Here is an 8913-nt window from a genome sequence, read left to right as displayed (position 1 = left end):
CCCCTAATATTGAAAGTCCCGGTTTGACTTGAACGCCCTTTATAATTTACACTTATTAAGTCTTCATTCTCGTGTTCATGAAAATTCTCTAAGTTTCCCAGGATGTAAGTGTGTGAGTAGGTGTGCGGTGTTTATGTGTATATTTGCACGGGTGAATGTATATATGGAAAAGTCAGATCAATGACCCATCCCTGCTGCACAATGGCCTCTAATCTTCTTCTCAATCTGTTGTTTTGATGATGCCTTCCCCCTACGCCTTCCCCCTACGCCACGTCACGGAAGTCACAATTTGCACCATCTCTACCCTATAATCATCTGCAGATCTATAACTGTCTAATATGGTGTATCTTGATTACCTGCTTGATCTCTGACCCGCTTCACTTGCTGACAGACGCAGAGTGCTGCCATTACTGTCACTGTCTTTGTTCATATGCTAATGACTGACAGTTAATAGATGAAAAGAGTGCTGAAGACCTAAAAGGCTAGAAATGTTTACAAGTAGGACGGTGATACATGCATAAATTTTTTTTTTACTTTGCCATGCTGTACATGCATATTATATTATAAGTGCTCAATTCATCAAAAAATATTTTTAAATAAATTTCGCTATGATCTGTCTCAGGTGTAAGAGTAATTAAAGAAGAAGCTTTACTAGAGCAAAATCAATGAAGGAAAAAAATCAATACAATCAGTTCTTTGTGCATTTATCTTGTAATGATTTTTTGTCATTGTGGTTTTTGTCCAACGAGGCCATGAAACTACAATCATTCATTATGTAAAACAATATAATCATTCTAAATCCTCACCACATTCAACTATTCCTGAATGCAAGCCATTCTGGAAGAGGCCACTCCCATCGGGTTAGAAATGTTTTGCATAAGATAGTGGTGATCATTCAAACAAAGAAAAACAGTGCTGCTGATTGATAGTGATTTCCCAAGTTATTTCCATTCAACTGAGCAGTTGAGGGTGAAGGTTCTTGCTCAAGGACTCAACAATGGCAGCTTGTTGGTGCTGGGGCTTAACCCCATTTAGGAAAACAAAGCCTTAAGCACTGAGCGTCCACATCCCCACAAAATTCAATCCTGGTGGCAAAATGCCCCTCACAGCATAGCAGGACCACCATAAAAGTATTTTTTTGTTGCATATTGATAGTCATTCAATTTGTACATTGTAGTATCATATGACGTCAGGTCCCTGGTGGTCTAGTGGTCCTTTTAACGCTGCGGCCTGGGTTTGATCCCCAGTCAGGGAATCAACCCCAGCCATTAGGGTTGCACAAGCCTTAGTGCCGGTCCCAAGCCCGGATAAATGGGGAGGGTTGCGTTAGGAAGGGCATCCAGCATAAAAACGTGCCAAATCAAACATGCTGATGGTCCGCTGTGGCGCCCCCTAATGGGAGAAGCCGAAAGAAGTTTAGTATCATATGACATCAAACAGTAAAATCTTTCAGTACGTGGATGTAACAGATTTTCATCAATGGCATTATGATTTCCAATAATTTCCACAATGACCTCTGTTGGCTCCACTCCTTCTGATAATTTGTATTTTAGTGACTTCTCCACCTTTTCTTGGTAAACTCGGTAACTAATTGAAACCAAAGTGACTGCTGATGGCCTTGTCGCTTTCACAAGTAAAACTGTGACATTTTCCTTTAGTTCTGTTGAACTATTTGAGTGTTAATAGTGCACTATGTCTCACAGTGGTCGCACTACTCACAATGGAATTGGATGACATTCACTATTTGTACACGCATTATGCAAATAGATCTGTATGTAAATTAACGTAATGTTTTTAACCAAGAATTGTTGTTATTTGATCTCCTCCAGGGAGATTTTGAAATGCGCATGCTGCTGAAAGAGAGCTTCGGCGTGAAATCCGGACTCAAAAAAAAATTTGATTTTGTTTCGCTTGCATTCTTTGTCCTTTAGCCTTAGCCTCATTTAAATTGTGAATTTGCGAGATTTATTTAGTGTGAACGCTCTCTGCCGAACACAATGCTTCGCTGTGCGTCTGCGCACGTTTGTAAGGCATTTCACACATAATTGAAGGCGGCATAGCTCGCTTCACACTTCAAAAGGCTTCAGTTTGGCTACCGTCGTTCCGACAGCTGGCACATAAAACAGATTCATGAAGACAAACACACGCGCGCACACATATGTTTATGGGTAATGAGTGGACACAAAGCAGAAAGACAAAACAATACACACAATCCGCACAGCACAACTTAAGAACAATCTGGAGTTCTTGGCTGTCTGACAAAAGCTGAGCTTAAACATTCTTTTTGTTTGGATTTTGTTTCCTCAGAGTTGACAGCATTTTTGAATAGGCTGCATCATCCCAGGTGCCAAGTTTTTGAGAAACTAGCAGGAAAGACGGTAGCTTATAAGCAGAGGCCACGCATGAGTTGGATTAATTACATTTGCCACTTTGAAAGCAGCAAGGAGATTGTATAACAGTTTAATGACATAGACTGTCTTATAAGATCGGTCATTACATTTGCCCTTCACCCTGACACCTGCATGTACATGCTCACAATTTAACAACAACCACCACCAAAGGTCAATTAGATGTAACAGTGGTTGTGTGGGTCACATGAGGATACATGAGTATGAGACTTAAGGAAAGAACTTGTGATTTGTAAGCTGCTGTTTGGGCAGTACGAACTTGCTAGTTATAGTTCATTGCAAAAGGATGGAAGTTCTGGAGATATTTTTCTGTCCGAAGGTTTATTTACTACCTATTTATGACATCTAATCACTTTGCCTAATCTGCTACTTTAAACTTCAAAGACTTTCAATAGCTCTGCACAAGAGGCGGAGATGTTTAGAAGAGGCAAAGTCATCAGAGGTTTAAATTAGTGGATGAAGCGAAGTCACCCCGATGACTCCGCCTCATCCACGACTTTAAACATCAGCAACCTGTTGTGACTCTCTTATTCATTAAAACCTCAGTAACCCCTGATGATTCTGCCTTTTTTCACTAATTTAAACCACAGTGTTTCCAAATGATTCTGTCTTTTTCACTAATTAAAATTTTAGAGAATGTATCTGTTACAGTATACTGTACCTTACTGACCTTTTATGACTCCACCTCTTTCTCTAATTGAAACCTCAGGGACCCCTGAAAATTTCGTCCTTTCCATTTATCAAAACCTTAGCGACCCTTGATGACTTTGTCTCATCTACTAATTGAAACCTCAGTGACTGCTGATGACTTTACCTCTTTCACTAATTTAAACCTCACTGACCCTTGATGACTCCTGAAAATTCCTTTTTTCATTCATTTAAACCTCAGTGACCCTGATGACTTCACCTCATCCACAATTTAAACCTCAATAACTCCTTATGACTCCTCCTCTTCCACTCATTTAAACCTTTGTGACCCCTAATATCTCTGCATTTTTTAACAAATTTAAATCTCAGTGACCCCTTATGACTCGGCCTCATTCACTAATTGAAAAATCCGTGACCCCTGATGACTCTGTCTTGCCCATTAATTCAAACCTCAGTAACACTTGATGACTCCAACTCTTTCATTTATTTAAACATTAGTAACCTTTTATGACTCCAACTTATCCTTTCATTTAAACCTCAGTATCCCTTCATGACTCTCCTTGCCCAGTTTTTTAAACCTCAGTGACCCTTGATGACTCTCCTTGCCCACTTTTTTAAACCTCAGTGACCCTTGATGACTCTCCTTGCCAAATTATTTAAACCTCGCTCCATGAGTTTCATCAGTTTGAACCCTAGATGTTGGATGTTTAGTGCAGTGCAGGGATAGTATCTTTTGGACTGTTATAATCTTAGCCTTTTTTGTTTTTATTTAACACATATTTTAATACACACATTAATACAGTCACATTACATTTAAACGTTTTCTTTTCAGTTGGTGGGCACATTCAAGTTTTACAGGTAACTGTTTGAGCCACTGTGGGGAAATGCCCTTGGACTCACATGCTTTAACTTCTACAAAATGAGATCAACAGAAACAATTGTTTGAAATGTTTGAAAAAAAATTTTATCCCAGTTTTATCAGGCTGCCTTCGTAAATGAACCTTTTCTATGTTGGAGCACAGGTGCCACATTGGCTCGTTTTCTCAGCATTGAGAGAAACTTCATCCAATTGCTTTCCAGCCTGCCCTGGCCACGGGCTGCACGTGGCACTGGTGGGATTCAAACCTCAGTCCTGCCAACAGGCCTTGCCTTTACATCCCCAAGCTTTTATACAAGCACAGAGGCTATTGGATAGAAAGGGAATGAAAATGACACTGTATGACCGTGTACCAAAAAGCACATACATTTGAAATGCCAATATGCTAATGCTAACATTTAGCCTTTTGCTCTGGGGTTTGGTTCTTCAAACATGTGACGGTGGCCATGAGGTCAATGATGAGATTATGCATTCAGGCGACGTGTGTGTGTCCTCAAGTGCCATCTTTTCTTTCTCTTGCATGCCGTTTCCCTGTGCATTACTCAAGTGTTGTCTTTCACCCTGCATCTTTCCATTTTTGCAATTAGCGTTACTGGCAAGATGGTATATAATTATATGACTCAAACAGCTGCCAGTTCAATCTAATGAGCCTGACGCGCTACAGAATCCAAGCCTTGCGTTTAGGGATTTGCCTGATTTGGGTCTCATTTGCTTCCGTGTTCGTTCCATATGCGCTTCTAATAGAGGCAGCAGGAGACCAAAGTGATTGATTGGTCTGTTTTATAAAACACAGGAAGCCATCCTGGTATCCATATCCGGTATATTATGACAATATTAAGTTCAGTCAGTAATGTCAGCCATAAATTATGTGTTTACATGTACAACATTACAATCAATAGTGGATTACATCAGTTGCCAGATTGTTCATATGTATATTATGATACACCAAGTATCAGATTCAATTAATATTTCTTTTTAAATCTGTATTATAGCCACAAAACCAGTTTCTTTAGACGGTTGTAGAGGATTTATATGATGCATTACATTTTTGTTGAAGCAAAACCTACACAGGAAAATGCCAGAAGGCAATATATTATAGAGCTGCTCTATAATTATGTATGCCTGAGGTTGCCATTTTAAACTACTACTATCAAAGTAAACCATTAAAACACATTTATATACTGTCACATTCATATTTAATATTAAAAATTTGAATTTCCTGCCATCTCAAATAACTAGCTGGGTGGTCAACTAGTTTACATTTATCACAGACTCTGAATGGTACTTGTGTTTCCATTATATTGTAAATTTTCCCACTGGATACCACAAAAGCGGTATTGTTTTTTCCTCATTTGAAAGTTTGTGACTATATCACGAAATGCCATGAGACTGTGTTGATTATATTCACAACTGTGTTTATGACACCCAGCTTGATAGTAACAGCTAAACTAGCTCACATTATGTGTGATGAGGTGTTAGTATGCAAGTTTCATTGCATTTCGCCAGTGATTTATGTAAAAGTAGCTCATTCTGTTTATACTATTACATACATACTATTTAAAAAAATTATACATTTGATTTGAATTACCCAAGTTAGTGCTACTGGTAGTCAACTAAGCTGTCTTGTCACAGATAAACATTGGATTGATTATTTTCTTTTAAATATAATATAAAATCACACATTTGTTAACTATCCTTAGCTTAGTTTGCTACAATGCTACTACTGCTAGTTCACATTTGTCATCAATCCACACAAGATTTCAGAATTTGAGTCTCGATTTGTACATGAGGTTCCTGTTAAGGGTTTCCCTTAAAAACCATGAAGACGGACTTGAACTGTAATTAATATAAATGTTTTGGTACAGTGGATTAGGGCTGCGATTGCACTAATAAAACTGTTTTGCATTCTTGTGTCCATCAGTGAACCTGAACAATGATGGAACTATAATGAATGGACATTCAGTTTGTTCCCTCTTTGATCCTGTTTTCTCTCAAGGTTCCTTCCTCTAACAATTTCAACAAGTTTTTCTTTATCACCATCACCACTAGCTCACTTATTATACACATGTATAATGCTAAAATTGCTTAAATGTTTAAAAAATGTCAGTACTATAAAAGTGCTAATAACATTGAATTTTAATCGCTAGTTAATTGGTAAACTATTTACTATTTTAAGTAGAAATTATTTTAAGTAGATTTCATTTGTTAATATCTTGATTTACATTTGTAATTTCAGTGGTTTATTTATTTATTTTTCTAAGATTACAAGAATAAAGGAAAACAAAAAGTTTACAATTTAGGTGTCACATTATTCTGCAAAATAACCCATTAAAACAGCATTTTTGCACTTATTATTTATTATATTATGACAAATTAAAATCGTTTTACTCCAGTGTGTGCTCTCATGGTTTTCTTTTATGGTTACTTTTATGGTAGTCCCACAACATTTTACTCAACTTTGAACATGAATTTATGAACATGTTTACCCCTATAATCATGTGTCAACAGGAAGTTGCATCATCCACTCTTGAACTTCACAGGAAGAAAGAAATCCTTTAATCCTTTTTTAAATTAATATTCACTCATATTGACATAAGACACATTCTTGTCACCCTGAATACAGCTTGAAAGTACATTGCTAATTTAAATTGGCAAGGAAAACATTAGACTTTTATACTAATGCCATTAGCATGGATGCTAGTCAATCACATTTTTTATGGACTTTTATAACATCAAAGTGCAACCATTAACAAAAAACAAGATAGATGTTAAGACTTGCTAAAAGATTAAATCAAATTCTTAAAAAACACCAAACAACAACAACAACTAATGGCTAAATGACATCATGAAATCACTCAAGTGCCGTAAAGCTGTTCATCAAACATTAATCTACACTCATAGGTCAATTTATTATTGTCTGATCTCCCACATCACAAACGTCTTTCTGCCCTCCCTTACTGTTGTTATGCACCACTTTGCACGTCAACCCTAGAAACCAGTGGATAAAGTACACAAAACATGTACTTTAATTAAAGTAGAAATACAATAGATAAAATATTACTCTAGTAAAAGTGCTTCCCTCAAACCTATACATGAGTAAAGGTACTAAAGTATTTGCCTTCAAATGTACTTAAGTATCCAAAGTACTATTCTCATGGCTATAATGTTCCTATTATTATTTTTGTCACACTCTTTACTTAATCAACTCAGTTTATGTAATGTTTTAACACATCAGTCTATTAATAGAATGATATTATGATTAAAACAATGATTGATACCTATTAAAATTATCATGAGTCCAAAACCTTTAAGCTAAACAATTTCCTTTAGAACCAAATGAAATAACAGGATCTGGGAGGAAGCAGTTTTGGTTTAACGTTTATTTGTATTATTGCTGTATTATTGGCTTGCTGTGTGCTTGACCAGTTACCTTTTATCCACTCATAAATAAAAACAGAACGAGTAATTTCGCAAAATGTAGTTGAATAAAATTTAAGATATTTGACTATGAAATGTAGTGAAGTTAAAGTAAAGGTTTCCGCAAATGGAAATACTTCAGTAAAGTACACATATGTAAAAAGCTACTTAAGTACAGTAATTAATTACATTTACTTTGTTAAGGGCCACCACTGCTAGTAACTGAGCATTTGGAAGCATCTAGGATACCCCGATTACATTTGTCTTCCATTTTGATGTTTGAAGATTTGGCCGATTGGATAATTACATAAAGTACGGCGGTACGTGTTCCTACTAAAGTGTCCAGTGATTGCATTTAATCAATATCAGCCATCTGATAGAGATAAGACTGGGTTGGATTATCTAAGCATTTCATTTCACAAACAAATTCTGAGTGTGTTGCAGCGGGCTGTAAAGCAACTGTAGATTTAATTAGCAAGAAATCCGATTACTGTTTAACCCAAAGTTTTAAGTGCACTTAATGTGTGGTTGATTAAATGATGCCGAATAATTAGCTTTCGGATTATTCTAATGGTGTAAACATATCCAGTATAGTTGTATTCCTGTTATTTTTTTACGGAGAAACTGAACACCTCTGATGTTTGCACATTTTAAACCAGGTTTCGAGTCAACTGTTGCAGGAAGGCAGTTTCACACTAGTTGCATCAGCTCTGGCTCGAGTTAAAGTTAAATAAGCACGGTGGGAAGCATTGCGAGGATTTTTTAAATAAATCTAGGCCGTACTTTCTTGTTCTGTCCATTTCTTCCCCAAAACGATTACATCGCTGTGGATCTTGATTCATCTACTCATTATGCCACATCCCCAGAGGTCAACCCTTAAAGAGAGAGAAGGGTCAAAGATGGTGTCTCCTAATTCAGTACACAAGAGAGTCCTCTTTGCAGGCATTTGCAGTTAATTCTCACTGCCTCCTCCAAAAGGAACTGAATTTTTTTTCTCTGTGTCAGAGGAAATTGTGCTACTCTGGGTGCATTAAAATATGATAAAGTAACCTTATTTCCTTCAGGCTGAAAGAACAGCAATGCTCCAGGCATCCACAGAAGCAGGGATATGTTCGTTCGTAGTTGAATCCCTTTTTGTAAATATGTATCGGAGTGAAATCTGCTAAGGAATAGGACTGCCATATTCGTTTCAAGATCAGACAGTAATATGCCTTTTGACTTGTCTGCTTTTAATTGCAGATCAATGACTGCCAGGATTCAATTTGCTCTGGCGACGAAGTGAAGAAGCTGAAAGAAAATAGATTTTTTTTTTACATGAAAGCACATCGTCAGAGGCTTTTACAGAGGGATCTGCTGAATTGGGCTCACACACACACACACACACACACACACACACACACACACAGTATCTACAGTATCTATAGGCTTGATTACCTGGTATAGTTTGAAGAGAAAAAGAAATAAAAGAAAAATTGAGAGCGTGAGAGCGTCTCAGAGGGAGAAGTTGTTACAGTCTAATGGGTTTATGTGAAGTGGCTTGTTGCTGTGTAACTTTATTCCACG

The sequence above is a fragment of the Silurus meridionalis genome, chromosome 14, assembly GCF_014805685.1.
Source record: "Silurus meridionalis isolate SWU-2019-XX chromosome 14, ASM1480568v1, whole genome shotgun sequence".
Classification (NCBI taxonomy): domain Eukaryota; kingdom Metazoa; phylum Chordata; class Actinopteri; order Siluriformes; family Siluridae; genus Silurus; species Silurus meridionalis.
Note: the sequence above shows the minus strand (reverse complement) of the source record.